The sequence below is a fragment of the Microcaecilia unicolor genome, chromosome 5 (genome assembly GCF_901765095.1).
Source record: "Microcaecilia unicolor chromosome 5, aMicUni1.1, whole genome shotgun sequence".
Taxonomy (NCBI): Eukaryota; Metazoa; Chordata; class Amphibia; order Gymnophiona; family Siphonopidae; genus Microcaecilia; species Microcaecilia unicolor.
In genome coordinates this window covers 221,245,685-221,261,974 of record NC_044035.1, presented here as the reverse complement: position 1 = coordinate 221,261,974, position 16,290 = coordinate 221,245,685, and the positions used below count along the sequence as shown (strand labels likewise).

The 16,290-nt window shown below is 43.7% G+C and overlaps 1 protein-coding gene across 2 annotated transcripts in view; it reads left to right on the top strand.

The window, feature by feature from the left end:
* Nucleotides 1-16,290, top strand: part of GPR89B (G protein-coupled receptor 89B) — a 171,118-nt gene that overhangs the window by 1,170 nt on the left and 153,658 nt on the right. The gene's annotated exons all lie outside the window — the stretch shown is intronic.

Genomic DNA, 16,290 nt, shown 5'->3' with positions numbered 1-16,290 from the left:
TTAATGAAAGAGCGTAAGCAACATTTGTGAGTTGATGTCTACAGTACACTTTACTATGTTTTTTTGTGTAAATAGAAGTTGATCCTTGCTGAGCTGTGTTGTTAGGTTTTTTTAGTACGTGTTTGTTTTTTATTCAAAATTTTAAAAACAGTGGGTTATGAGTCTTGCCGTTACATCCCCGTTGAACAACACAGTGTAGGTGAAAGATGTTTTAAATGTGTTGTTTAATAGAGTAATAATCTTTGGATAAACGGTCTGCAACTTTCTTCTCTGTCTCTGTGTGTCTTGTGGGTCCTTTAGTGTTTCCTCTGTGTGGCAGTCTGTTGGTAGCAGGTGCGAACGCGGCTTGGTGAGGTAAAGGGGGGGGGGATGTGTGGTGGAATTTTGTGTGCGTGATTTTGACCTCCTCCGCATCATAGAGCGTCAACATTATTTTAAACTTTTGTATTTACTTTGGACATGGGGGAAAGAGCGCCGTGGGTTCTCTGATTTTGTCTCCCGGTAGATGTTGAATGCAGAGGTCGCGTGTGCATTTACCTTTCATGGCGTGCTGGACTCTGCGGTTTTGTGGGAGGTGTGCTTGTCTGCTGTGTTGCTGTCCCCTTAAGTGACCTGCTCCGCAGCAAGTTATCTTCCAGGGCTCCTCCCCTCCATCCCTGAAGTCTGGTGCTCCGATTTGCATGCCGCCTCCTTCTCTCCCCTTCCGTGTTCCAGGCCCTCCTCCCCCTTCCTATTTGCTGGAGTCTGCGGTTGTGTGTGAGGGATGCTTGTCTGCTGTTCTCCCCTTGACAGCTGTTCCGTGAGTCCAACGCATGCGCGGAACGTTGATGACAGCTGCTCTCTTCTGCGCATTTGTGGGTGAGTCGGTCACCTCTCATTTATATAGTTAGATAGCTCTAGAGCCATTTCTTATAGCAATTAGAGATAATATAAATATAACCGGAATTTCTATTGGATGCTGGTGATATAATGTTGTTCTTGACAAATCCAGCCTCATCCTTAATGGCTTTGTTTCAACTTGTTTCTATTTACTCTAATATCTCTGGTTATAAAATTAATAAATTTAAGACGGAGGTTCTTCCTCTTAATGCTCATGCTACTTCTGATCTGGTTTTGCCGCATGGTCTGTTATGGTCTTCACAGCATATTCGATCATTAGGTATTAATGTATGTCCCTCTTTGGAAGGTACATTGGAATTGAATAGGAAGTATATCCTGGAGCTGGGTAAATCTCTATCTCTTTCTTGGAAACCATTGCATCTTTCTTGGTGGGGTCGATAGGAGACTATTAAAATGATGCTAATGCCCAAAGTCAACTTTATCCTTAGTATGCTTCCTATCCTTTTTCCGAAAGTTTTTTTATACTCCGATAATATCAACTAAATTTTTGTGGAATAATAAGCCTCCTAGGATTGCTCTGAAAACTCTTAAAAACACCAAAGGAAATGCAGGTGTCCTCTTTCCTGATTTTTTTGTTTTTTTTTTGTTTACCACAAAGCATTCATTTTAGGTCAGGCGTCATACTGGTTGATAAAACCTCTACATTATCAACTGGTTTGGTTAGCAATGGAGCAACTGATGTGGGGGGGGGGGGGGGGCTGTTCTTTAAGTCCCCATCTCTTGCCGTTATTTATTCCAGAACAATTGAAAAATAATAATATAATTCTTTCCTCTTTCTCTTGTTTGCATGAACTTGATAATTATATGGAATTTTCAAGCTCTATTTCCCTTCATTCCACCTTATGGGGCAACCCTTTAACCAAAATCAATAAGAACTCTATATGTTGGGAAATTTGGGCAAAAAATGGGATAAGGACAATTGCTCATGTGTATTCTGGTAATTCTCCACCAGCTCTCGAGAAAAAGAGACTGGGAGATTTTCAGTCACAGGCTGAATAGCAATGCTGTTTATACTTTATGTTGGTGAAATCTTGATAGATGTACAGTAGTTTGAAAGGATCGGGGAATGAAATGCATTTAGACAGTTTCAGTTCAGAGGAGATAAGCAGCACACTAACAGGCTCATTTTCGAAAGAGAAGAACGTCCATCTTGCGACATAAATCGGAAGATGGACGTCTGTCTCCCAGAGATGTCCAAATCAGTATAATTGAAACCCAATTTTGGATGTCTCCAACTGCAGTCTGTCGCAAGGACGTTCAAATTTCAAGGGGGCATGTCGGAGGCATAGCGAAGGCAGGTCTTGGGCATGCCTAACACTTGGACGTCTTTGACCCATAATAGAAATGTTACGTCCCTCACCTGGTGCCAGGCCTGCGCGGCCGATTTGCCGGCGAGTCGTGGCCCAGCGAAGATAGCCGGCCATCTTGGTGTTGGTTAGCTTCAGGAAGGAAGGAGGGTCTGTTTCTGTTTCCTATTTTTGGCAACCGTCATCTGGGTTGGATCAATGGCCGTAGCCATCTTGGATAGATCAGGTCCTGGGAAGCCATCTTGGAGTAACGAGGTCAGGAAGGAAGCCCATGTTTGGACATAGGCACCTCTGCTGATGGGGGCAGCCATCTTGAATCAGCTGCACATGCTAGAGCTAATTCCTCCACTACTTAAGGCCCTGCCTTCAGTCCTTCGTTGCTTCGGCCTCAATTGTCTCAGAGGTCCACGCCGGAGTTCTGTTCACCGGCTTTCCTCAGTTCCTCTATTCCTGTGTACCAGACCTTGGCTTGTTTTCCTGACCACGATTGTTTGCTTTCTGCCTAGACCTTGGACTGGTTTGACTATTCTTTGCCCTACGGATTACTTGGCTATTGGACTGTCTGCTTGCCCGTCAGCCTGGTCAGCGGCTGTGCAACCCCGCCGGTTCCAGGTGGCCACCTGCAGCTGGGAGCTCAACTCTTGGTGAATGGTGGTCGCTTCCCAGGTGAAGCTAGGGGTTGTCTGGCTGCCTGACCAAGTGCGGCGTCACTCCATCTCTGCCGTGCTTAATCGGGGCACAGGGGCTCACTTCTACCGGGTCATAAGAAAAAAGCAAGGACGTCGATGACGAACACATGGACGTTTTCACCTGGATGTGTTTTTTTTTACGAATAAGGCACAAAAAGGTGCCCGAAATGACCAGATGACCACCGGAAGGAAACGAGGATGACCTCCCGTTACTCCCCCAGTGGTCACTAACCCCCTCCCACCCTCAAAAAACATCTTTAAAAATATTTTGTGCCAGCCTCAGGTGTCATACTCATAGTAACATAGTAACATAGTAGATGACGGCAGATAAAGACCTGCATGGTCCATCCAGTCTGCCCATGACAAACTCATATGTGTATACCTTACCTTGAATTTGTACCTGTCCTTTTCAGGGCACAGACCATATAAGTCTGCCCAGCAGTATTTCTCGCCTCCCAACCACCAGTCCCGCCTCCCATCACCGGCTCTGGTACAGACCGTATAAGTCTGCCCTCCCCTATCCTCGCCTCCCAACCACCACCCCCTCTTCCCCCCAACTGCTCCGCCACCCAATTTCAGCTAAGCTTCTGAGGATCCATTCTTTCTGCACAGGATTCCTCTATGCATATCCCACGCATGCTTGAACTCCGTTACCGTTTTCATCTCCACCACCTCCCGCGGGAGGGCATTCCAAGCGTCCACCACCCTCTCCGTGAAAAAATACTTCCTGACATCTTTCCTGAGTCTGCCCCCCTTCAATCTCATTTCATGTCCTCTCGTTCTACCGCCTTCCCATCTCCAGAAAAGGTTCGTTTGCGGATTAATACCTTTCAAATATTTGAACGTCTGTATCATATCACCCCTGTTCCTCCTTTCCTCCAGGTTGTACATGTTCAGGTCAGCAAGCCTCTCTTCATACGTCTTGGAACGTAAATCCCATACCATCCTCGTAGCTTTTCTTTGCACCGCTTCCATTTTTTTAACATCCTTCGCAAGATACGGCCTCCAAAACTGAACACAATACTCCAGGTGGGGCCTCACCAACGTCTTATACAGGGGCATTAAAACCTCCTTTCTTCTGCTGGTCACTCCTCTCTCTATACAGCCTAGCAATCTTCAAGCTACTGCCACCGCGTTGTCGCACTGTTTCGTCGCCTTCAGGTCTTCAGATACTATCACCCCAAGATCCCTCTCCCCGTCCGTGCCTATCAGACTCTCCCCGCCTAACACATACGTCTCCCTTGGATTTCTACTCCCCAAGTGCATCACTTTGCATTTCTTCGCATTGAATTTTAATTGCCAAACGTTAGACCATTCTTCTAGCTTCTTCAGATATTTTTTTCATGTTTTCCACACCCTCAGGGGTGTCCACTCTGTTGGAAATCTTGGTGTCATCCGCAAAAAGGCAAACCTTACCTTGTAACCCCTCGGCAATGTCACTCACAAATATATTGAACAGAATCGGCCCCAGCACCGATCCCTGAGGCACTCCACTACTCACCTTTCCCTCCTCCGAGTGAACTCCATTCACCACCACCCTCTGGCGTCTGTCCGTCAACCAGTTCCTAATCCAGATCACCACTTCGGGTCCTATCTTCAGGCCGTCTAGTTTATTTAAGAGCCTCCTGTGGGGAACCGTGTCAAAAGCCTTGCTGAAATCTAAGTAGATGACGTCCATAGCACGTCCTTGATTTAATTCTCCTGTCACCCAGTCAAAGAATTCAGTGAGATTCGTTTGGCACGATTTCCCTTTGGTGAAACCATGTTGTCTCGGATCTTGCAACTTATTGGCTTCCAGGAAATTCACTATCCTTTCCTTCAGCATGGCTTCCATTACTTTTCCAATAACCGAAGTGAGGCTTACCGGCCTGTAGTTTCCAGCTTCTTCCCTATCCCCACTTTTGTGAAGAGGGACCACCTCCGCCGTTCTCCAATCCCTCGGAACCTCTCCCGTCTCCAAGGATTTATTAAACAAGTCTTTAAGAGGACCCGCCAGAACCTCTCTGAGCTCCCTCAGTATTCTGGGGTGGATCCCGTCCGGCCCCATGGCTTTGTCCACCTTCAGCTTTCCAAGTTGTTGATACACACTCTCTTCTGTGAACGGCGCTCTATCCACCTCATTCTCAGGTGTACTTTTGCTAGTCCCTCTCGGTCCTTCCCCAGGGTTTTCTTCAGTGAAAACAGAACAAAAGTATCTATTTAGCAAATTGGCTTTTTCTTCATCATTTTCTACATAGCGTTTTGTTGTATCTTTTAGTCTCACAATTCCCTTTATAGTCTTTCTCCTTTCACTAATATACCTGAAGAAGTTTTTGTCTCCCCTCCTTACATTTCTAGCCATTTGTTCTTCCGCTTGCGCCTTCGCCAGACGTACCTCTCTCTTGGCTTCTTTCAGTTTCATCCGGTATTCCTCCCCGTGTTCCTCCTCTTGAGATTTTCTATATTTCTGGAACGCTAACTCTTTAATCTTTATTTTCTCAGCCACTTGTTTGAGAACCATATCGGTTTCCTTTTTCTCTTGCTTTTATTTACTCTCCTTACATAAAGGTCTGTGGCCCTGTTTATTACTTCTTTTAGCCTGGACCACTGTCCTTCCACTTCTCGTATGTTCTCCCAGCCCATCAGCTGCTTCCTCAGGTATTCTCCCATTTTGTTAAAGTCAGCTCGCTTGAAATCCAGGACTTTGAGTTTAGAGTGGCTGCCGTCCACATGAGCCGTTACATCAAAACAAACCGTTTGATGGTCACTGTTTCCCAGGTGCGCAGCCACTCGGACATTTGACACACTATCCCCATTTGTGAGCACCAGATCCAATATGGCTCCCTCCCTCGTGGGTTCGTTCACCATTTGTCTGAGCAGAGCACTTTGGAAAGCATCCACAATCTCTCTACTTCTTTCCAATTTTGCAGATGGAACCTTCCAATCTACATCCGGCAGATTAAAATCTCCCAACAACAGCACCTCTCTTTTCTTCCCCAACTTTTGAATATCAGCGATCAGATCTTTATCTAGTTCTTCCAATTGTGTCGGGGATCTATAGACAACACCCACGTGGACCAATGTTCTATCCTCTCTTTTTAAGGTGATCCATATCGCTTCTTCCTTTCCCCAGTTCCCTGTCATTTCAGTCGCTGGGATATCATTTCTCACATACAGAGCTACTCCTCCACCTATACGTCCATCCTTCCTAAAAAGATTATAGCCTGGTATGTTTACATCCCATTCATGGGAACCATTGAGCCATGTCTCTGTGACTGCAACTATGTCCAAGTCAGACTCCAAAATCAGGGCTTGAAGGTCAAGAATTTTATTGTTTAGACTGCGAGCATTTGTGGTCATCGCTTTCCATGTACATTTCCTAGTATGTGTTTTGGTTTTAGTGATTTGTGAGGGTGTTTTCTCTTTGGGTACCTTCTCATATTTTTTCCCCCTTCCTTGCTTTTTCTTCTTTTTCCGCTTCAGTTTTATTTTCAGGAACATCCAGAGTGCTGTAGTGGAGCAAAAGAATTTTGTAGTGGCAACACTTGTGCGGGCGGATGCTTCTGTGTCACATGATGAAGTCTGCCCGAGCCTACTGTGAACCATCTGTTCTTATGTGGTTTTATTCTTTGAGGCAGTGGTGAGAAGTTATGATTCTGCACAGTCCTATAAGTTGCTTTAATTGCATCTAATTCTTGCATTAATTTACAGAGCTCTTGTTTTAAAGTAGATAGCTGAAGACAGATAGGACAAGCTTTAAGTCTCCAGATGATTGGCCTTGAAACTAAAGCATCACAATTATTGCAGAGAATAAAAGTCATCCTGATTGGTTGAAATGGGTATGAACAGGTGTACTATGTTGGAGTAATAGCCTGCAAGACTGCCTGTGTATGATTGGGTACAGTTAATGAGGACTGGTTTGTCTATAAATGAGTGGCAAACCCTGGGGTGGGAGGGTGGAATTATAAGTCCCAAAGTGTCAGCTAAATGCTGCTGTTATCAAGGGAATGCTCTAGTTGAATGGACCCAAATGGTCCAGACTGAGCAAGAATTTTCACTTGATTTAACTTTTAAAACTAATGCTAACTTTCCTTATCACTAAGTCTAAATAGTCCCAATAATTATAGCAGTTCCTCTCTATCAGAGTTTGGCAGGAACAGAAAGAAAGCCAGAAAGAAAGAGAGAGAGGTTTCACAGTGCTAATTAAAATTATTAAGCAATAAGCATCGGGTCCAGGACAGCGGATGCAGGTCCCTGGAGCAGTTTTAGTGGGTACTGCAGTGCACTTCAGACAGGCGGACCCAGGCCCATACTCCCCCTACCTGTTACATTTGTGAAGGAAAAGTGAGCCCTCCAAAACCCACCACAAACCCACTGTATCCACATCTAGGTGCCCCCCTTCACCCGTAAGGGCTATGGTAGTGGTAGTGTGTTTTGGGGGGCTCAGCACACAAGGTAAGGGAGCTGTGTTCCTGGGAGCATTTTATGAAGTCCACTGCAGTGTCCCCTAGGGTGCCCGGTTGGTGTCCTGGCATGTCAGGGGGACCAGTGCACTACAAATGCTGGCTCCTCCCACATCTAAATGGCTTGCATTTGGACGTTTTTGACATGGACGTCTTTGGTTTCGAAAATCGCCGAAAGTCAGAAACGTCCATGTCTAGGGACGTCGAAATTTAAGGACGTCCTTGGATTTGGATGTCTCTGACGGTTTTCAATGTTTTGCAAAGACATCCAAATCACAACTTGGACATTTATTTTGAAAATGCCCCTCCACCTCTCCAGATCTGATGGAGAGAGGAAAGGGAGGGGGCAATTTGCCCATCAAGCTTAGAAAACAAGGTAGACCAATAGAAAGAGTACCATAAGACACAGGAAACTGGACATGTGCTCTGAAAGAGCCTAGTACAGGGATCTACAGGAATACAAGGATTTTGTATTTTTATTATGTATTTTTATTTTGCGTCTTATCATCTACCTCCATGCAAATGGACAAAACTCCCCATCTGGTATCGGTAGATACCACTATTTAGTTTACCAAACTATTAATATTATAAGCATGCAAAGTCCATTAATAAAGTTGGATCTTATAGATTGACAACTCCTTGCTTGTCTCAAGCTGTATGTCAGTCAGGTGACTTCTCTCTTGAAGTCCCACAGAAATGAGAGACGAACAACATAAAAGAGAGAAAAAGTCTATGAGTCTCTGGAGTGGACAATGGTCAATGGAGTTCAGGTCTGGTCATGAGGTAAGAGAAGTACAGTAGAAGTCCAAAAATCTGGACTTCTCAGGGATCGGGTCAGTCTGGATTTTTGGATTTTCTGGATTCTCAGGCGGTTTTAAAATTCAAATTTAAGGAAGAGTAAAGAGCTGAATAGGCAAATTTTGTTGATGATGTTGATTTATTCAATAACAAATACAGAAAACAGGAAAAACATACTGTAAAATCTGAAAAATAATGGGTACAATATACAGTGTTCGCTCATTTTCGTGACTTTTGCTGCACTGCTAGTCGATGGAACACAGGTTTGATTGGCTTTTCTTAAGTACTTCCATATTTATTTCAAAGATTTATATCTTGCTTTAAAATCAGAGGGTTACAGTACAAAAAATTCACAATATCAAAAAATACTCAACAAACACAATTACTTAAAATAATAGTTTTAAATTGTCATTAACATAATAAGAAAAACTGCCAAAGAAACAGACCCATTTTATCCATCAGTAAATGCTTTTACAAAATAAAAAGTTTTCAACAATTTCTTAAACTGTTGATAATCAGTACAGAGTTTTAGATAACTCGGAAGATGGTTCCAGAAAGCCCCCCCCTCCAGCTATTGAAAAAGTACAATTCCGTGTTTTTGTTAAACGACATAGAGACACCTTTAACTGTTTCATCAATATAGAACATAAATCTCATTGTAGTTCGTACATATTCATAGAATCCATGAAATACTAAGGAATTTTACCATGTATATGTTGATAAAGTCAAAACTTTATACTGTATACAAAATTTACTGGCAGCCAATGTAAACATTTCAGCATCGGAGAAACATGCTCAAATCTCCTCATACTCATGAGCAAACGAGCTGACACATTCTGAACAATCTGTAGAGCCTGTATCTTAGTTGAATTCATACCCAAATCAAGGGAATTACAATACTCGCAAAAGTACCAGGCAAAACTGTATGGAAATCAATCGCTGGTATCATTCCCTTTAACTTACTCAATACTTGTAACTGGAAAACGGCATTAGATATCACCTGATTTTATCCGCATTTGCATACTTAAAATCATGACCTAATATCCCACCCAAATTCCGAATAACGGATTTTTGCATGTAAATCAATACCTTGATATCTCAAATCTGTAGGCATACGTGAGTTCAGTTTTTAAAAAATTTAACAATAAATCATATTGCATTGTTCTTGCTAGATTCTCAGGATCATTAGTGATAGGAAAGAAAAACTGAATATCATAATTTCACAAAATGAAATACCCAATAGTTGAAAATCCTCACTCGACGATGCCATGTATACATTAAATAATTATAAAAATAATATCCTGAGGCACACCACGATTTATCCTATATCAAGATGACAATTCATCACTCACTTTAATCAAAATGATCTGCAGATATGATCAAAACCATTGTAATACTTTTCCACTAATTCCAAATTCATACAGCTTTTTCAACAATGTAACGTGATTCATCATATCAAAGGCTGATGTAATATCCAAAGTTACCAAACAAAAACCAGTCTTTTGATCCATACCAATTCTTAACTCACGTCCCTGGTTTAATGACAAACTTACACATGAAGAACCTCTGTAGGACACTGGAAAGGGCATGGACCAAAAATAAAACAGATGCAAGCAAAACCATATGGAAAAAAGACATAAGAGCATACACAGTGTAAAGAAAGCAAAAGCAGAACACTACAGTACATAGACAAACCTCAGTCAGACCAATATGAAAAAATTTTCAAACTCATGAAGTTTATCAAACTCATGAACAAACTAGTGAAAACCCAGAACATTGGCAACAACTGAAACACCACCAACTGCAGACGAGCTTTCACAATAATTCAAAAACAAAATAACAAAACACAAGATCAAACCTTGCAAAACCACAAATAAACATCACAGACTTCCTATAGGACTGGGAAACACACGACAACCACAGCACAGCAGACAGAATATGGACCACGTTCAAACCACCCCAGCTAGACACATTAAAGACACTATTGACAAAATCTGTGCGTGTGTACTTCCTACTTGACAAATGCTTCAACTACATAATGAAAAACCAACCAGACTGGTTCGTCGCGTACCTCACCAAACACATCACATACGTGTTTGAAAAAGGGTCAATTTCCAACTGATAAAGGTGACATAGTACTCATACTTATCCCCCAAAACTCTACCAGCAAGATCAGTGATATCACAAATTATAGACCAGTAGTCTCAATACCACTACTGACCAAAATGATGGAAGGTCTAGTAATACAGCGACTAACAGAATACTTGACAAAATTCTCAATTCTACACAGCAGGATTTAGTTGTCAGGGTTCCAAATGGTGGAACTTGATACTAAAAACCGTAAGAAGCATCACAAATCTCCTCCAGTTCAGAAAAGAAATGAAAACCTACCTCTTCAAAGATAGCGATATGTTTATTTACACCTTATATGTGTGTAAACAAAGGAACTGACACCTATTATAAAGAAGAATAATCAAAATATTTTTATTTTTTCAACTGTCCTCCGTTGGACAGAGGCAGCATGAGAACATCACGCTGGAAGCAAAGTCTACTTGCAGAATATATTTTAGCAATAATACAGATATATATGTTTGCTCAGCAGTAATACAGAGATATATGCTTGCTTTGCTTTGCTTAAGATACATATCTTCTCCTCAGTTTAAATACACTTACATTCATACTGCACCCAATGTGTGCACGTCAGCAACCCTTTTCTTTGAAGCTTGTTCTTACATTTCTTATCTACAAATGTCTGCAAGCAACATTCCTTCTGCTACCCTTACACAGCCTCCCTGTCTCTGTTTCACACCAGGCTGCTCAAGGTTGATTCTATGACTCCCTCATTGTTTTCACAGGTTTGTGACTCGTAGGTCTTTTGCCTTAATACTTGCACTTCACTGACCATAGGAACTTTATACTGTTCAACTGTTTCTCATTATATTTATGCAGCATGTTTATTATTATTAACAAATCCTCCCTTGAACCTTGTAAAGCAAGGTTCACCAAAATTTCATGGTTATAGTTTTTATCACTGTTAGACTGGGCATCATCCTATAAATAGGTAACACCTCAGGCCGTCATGGCAATGACAAACATTTTCTATCAAACCACAGAACTTTCGGGAGTCATCAGTAACCCAGGACAGTTTGGTTCATAGTCACTGGTGTCAGGCATTATATTTTGTATCTGAGTTACCATGGTCATTTTCAATGAATCTTGACATGTTCGTCTGCAGCAACCAAGTAAACAAGGCAAACAATATAATAAGAGTCCTGCAACACATATGAAAACAATACATCCAGTCACAATCCCTCTTAACCATGGACCTAATCCTCCAAACCAATTTTTTATGGAATCCCACCATGACGTGTCTAATATCCCTTCATAATCACTTACTTGAATTCTTGCTAGAGAAAGAATGCGCTGCATTGCATTTTTCACAATTATTGATTTCTGATAACAGTACAACATGAGGTATCATTAATAAGTTCACAAACATCATCATCAATCTGCCTTTGTAGGGCGGTTAAAACAATGTCCAATTCATGGGTAACAACGTGTAATAATGATTGTAAATTGTCTAATTGACATTCCTAATTCAGCAGTGGCAGCTGGTTCTGCAAAAGGTATCCAAGATGTTGTAGTGTAGCTGCGGCAGCTTCAGAAATCTGGTATGAAGGAGGCTGTTTTTGAAATTCCTCGTCTGCCTTCATGCATGCTGTTTCACGCGTCTGTGTCTCAATTTTCATTTTATCAGCATGGTATAAGTCTGCTGCTACCATAAAAAGATTTAAAACATGTAAGTGTTTCTGCAAGGATTTTCCCTTTTTGTTTTGTTGTATGTATTTTAAAACAGACAACAGCTGAGTTCTTACAAATGAACCACCACCTGGCCATGATAAAAATGAATCCTGTGAGGCATATCCAGCCCATTTCTCACAGACCTTTTGAATAACGGGTGCCTCAAAGGGAAAAGTATCCTTAACATGCACAAGGGGTGAGCAATTCTTTCGGCTATCTACATACAAAACATAAGGAGTGATAGATGTTTCTCCCTGACCCTCTGCAGCGGGTTGAGGGGATGGTTCCTTCTTAGACTGAAAAGGTCTCATGATATAATAACAAACAATGCCTAAGCTAGCAAAATACACAGCAAACAATAATATAAATAATGAAAGATACAAGAATAAAAATAAAAAAGCAATTTTTCAAAAGACTTTGCTTCAAGATATACTCACGGTTCAGCTGATTGACAGTCTATAACCTACTCAATCCAGGCTGGCCATTTCTGGAGATCATAGGAAAGAAAGTCACACGATTACCAATCCAAAAACTTAATCAGAGCGACGGCAGCCGCGTCCTGCCGCGGTTGCCAATTGTTTATTTACACCTTATATGTGTGTAAACAAAGGAACTGACACCTATTATAAAGAAGAATAATCAAAATATTTTATTTTTTCAACTGTCCTCCGTTGGACAGAGGCAGCATGAGAACATCACGCTGGAAGCAAAGTCTACTTACAGAATATATTTTTAGCAGTAATACAGAGATATATGCTTGCTTTGCTTTGCTTTGCTTAAGATACATATCTTCTCCTCAGTTTAAATACACTTACATTCATACTGCACCCAATGTGTGCACGTCAGCAACCCTTTTCTTTGAAGCTTGTTCTTACATTTCTTATCTACAAATGTCTGCAAGCAACATTCCTTCTGCTACCCTTACACAGCCTCCCTGTCTCTGTTTCACACCAGGCTGCTCAAGGTTGATTCTATGACTCCCTCATTGTTTTCACAGGTTTGTGACTCATAGGTCTTTTGCCTTAATACTTGCACTTCACTGACCATAGGAACTTTATACTGTTCAACTGTTTCTCATTATATTTATGCAGCATGTTTATTATTATTAACAGATAATAGTTCAACACTATGATTTTCTCTAAAACCATACTGAAAATTATTCAATATATGCTGATTCAACACTTTCCTTATGCTGTTTTAAAACAGCCTTTTATATAACACCAGGAATGGTAGGACAGAAATAGGTCAGTAACATTTTTGATCATTTAGATATCCTACACCTTTTTTCAGCAAGGGCTTTACTGTTGGTAACTTCATAGAATCTGATACTTTCCCCTTTCTAAGGGGGTGTTTTACTAAGCCACAGTAGTGTTTTTAGCTTGAGGTAGAAATCAGCTGTTGGTAAATGCCGATTATATTCCTATGGGTGTCTCGGCATTTACCGCCAGCTGATTTCTACCGTGAGCTAAAAATGCTACTGCAGCTTCGTAAAAGACCCCCTAAATGACTTATTCACAATCCTAGTTAAAGATGGAATTATTATCTCCAACATAGAGCGAAATAAGGCCAGAAACCGAGCGAGTTGAAGTAGGACCACTCACCAGTTCTCCTATTTCAAAATCATTAACTTCAGAAAAATCACTTCAAGGACACCTAGAATTTTCTACATCAGAATTATCTGTTGTTTGAATTTGTAATTTCCTTAGCATAGCACAGATCGTGTGGGTTGACTCCGTCTACCAGCAGGTGGAAATAGAGGGCATTGAATTTCACTGCCCCTAAGAGCCAGTACTCAGTGGGAAAACCCCTCAATATTCCTCTATCTCCAGTAGGTGGAAGACGTGTTTTCCCACATCTCCTACCTCAGTATTCCTCTATCTCCAGTAGGTGGAAGACGTGTTTTCCCACATCTCCTACCTCAGTATTCCTCTATCTCCAGCAGGTGGACGACGTGTTTTCCCACATCTCCTGGTGTGGTGGTGCCTTTGGGCTGATTCTCCTGCATCAGTGTTCTGGTGTCAATTGAGTGGATCGCCTTGGAATACCTGGTGGTGCCTGGTCCCTTCCCCTGGGGATGTCTGGGAATACCTGGTGGTGCTGGGTCCCTTCCCTCTCCTCCCCACTGCTCTGAAGTTTTGACTGTTCTCCTTCCTCTGTTAAATAGAACAAAATAGCAGCAGCAGCATGTGCTCTTTGAAGTGCCTACCGGGCCTTCAGCTGTTGGATCAGCATCACTGGATGATCTTTGAGACTGTCGTTGTGCGGGGCTGTGGTGAATACTGTGGTTTTTACTGCAATGGGCATGGCAGCGCCGTCGGAGGCAGTGAAGCGCTGCTTGATATGCAAGAATTGGAAGTCTCCCTTGGGACAGGGTCCTGCTTGTGCCCCTCCACTGCGATGGCTGTCTGATGTTGAAGGTTGTTTACGCTCCCCAATCTTGGGTGTAGTCGCGTCCCTGACCAGGGTGGAGAGCTGCAGCAAGTGGTTTCCTGCCCGCCTTCTCAGGCTTGTTTGGCGGTTGAAGTGGTGGTGGCCATTTTGGATTCCCACGCACGTGTTTCCCCTTTGCTTCAGAATGCAAGACTGGGCTTAAGGCCACATCCTCGTCCCTTGCGGCTAGTTCTGCACCCAGTGACTCTCTTAGGCAGCCTTCCTCCCTCGAATTTGTCTTGCTGATGCATCAAGCCTTTTTGCTTAGGTGGACCCAGCTGGCTATGCTTCCCTGTGGCTCTGAGTCCCTTCGTTCCAGGGAGGTGGTTGTGTTGCCTCCTCCGAGTGAGGGGTTTCCTTTTTCGAAGAGACACCGAACTTCTCCAGCTTTGGGCACTCGGATCAGGGTGATTCCCTGGAGGAGAGTGAGCTCCCTCAGGATGAGGGTGATGATCCCTCTGTGGCCTGCCTCTTTCACCAGGAGCTTCCTGTCTTGATTACTCGTGCTTGGCTGGGTGATGAACCTTTCCAAGAGCTAGTTGTGCCTTCTCAATCCCTGGAATATCTCGAGGTCTGGTTTGACACTTGAGTCATAAATGTATTTTTGCCTTCCTCCAAGGTTGCCAAGCTACAGTCGCAGGCCCGTTGCCTGTTGCCCCTTCCCTGCCCCAGGGCCTGGGATTTTTTTCAGATGCTGGGCACCATTGCAGCGACAGTGGATGTGGTGCCCTAGGCCCAGGCACATATGAGGCCTCTCCAGTCCTCTCTTCTTTCCTACTGGTCTCACTCTCACCAGTCTTTGCGAAGTCCAGCACCCCTGAACCTGTCATGCCAAGGTGAGCAAATGGTGGCTATGCTCTGCCAACTTGCTGAAAGGGATATCCTTGGCGACGTTATCCTGGCTGGTCGTGATGATGTGCACGGTCTTGTGCGTGCGGCCCAGAGGAAGTGGTCTCCTGTGGGGTCTACCTGGCTGATAGATCGACTGCAGTTGTGGGCAATCCGCCTTGCCTTGTTGGCCTTTGCCCCTCTGTGCTTTCATCGCCCGATAGGGATTCTTTCGGTCAGTGCCACTGCGGTGCCCGACGTGAATCGCCAGGGGGGCATCCGGAGCGTGGCTCTGGAGGCTCACCTGCTGATATTTTGGGTCTCTCTCTTTCCGTGGCTCACGTTGTGGGGTCCTTGAATGTCAATCTCAGCAGGACGACCTTGGATCTGGGGGAATGGGAGCTGTCTGACTAGGCATTTTCCCTCATATCCTCGACTTGGGGGCCCCCCTTCTCTGTATCTGATGGTGATGGGGGTGAATTCCAAGGTTCCACGCTTCTTCATTCACAGATGGGAGCCTGGATCCTTGGGACTGGATGCTGTTCTCCAACCCTGGCCTCTGGACGAGCTGCTGTATGTGTTTCTGCTGTGGCCTCTGATTGGTCGGGTCCTCCAGCGCATTGCTGTTCACCCGGGCCGGGTGATTGTGGTGGTGCTGCACTGTCCCAGGAGGCTGTAGTATGCAGATCTGGTACGTCTCCTGGTAGACTACCTCCTTGTCCTTCCGTTGGAGGCCGGCCTGCTTTATCAAGATCCCTGTGCCCTTGGAGGATCCTTCCTGCTTTGGTCTTACGGCCTAGCTCTTGAGCGGTCAAGGTTGATGTGCATAGGGTACTCGGAGGACGTGATTGCCACTCTCCTGCAGGCCAGGAAGCGCTCGACTTCAGAGGCCTATTCTTGTGTCTGGAGAGTCTATGAGGCATGGTGCCGGGACCAGGCGATTTTACCCTTTCAGGCCTCCATTGCTCAGCTCCTCTCCTTCCTGCAGGTGGGCTTCAAACAAGGTCTGGCCTTGAAAGTTCAAGTGCCAGCGTTGGCTTGCTGCAGAGGCCGAGTGCGCAGTACGTCTTTGGCTGCTCACCCGGTTGTTGTCCA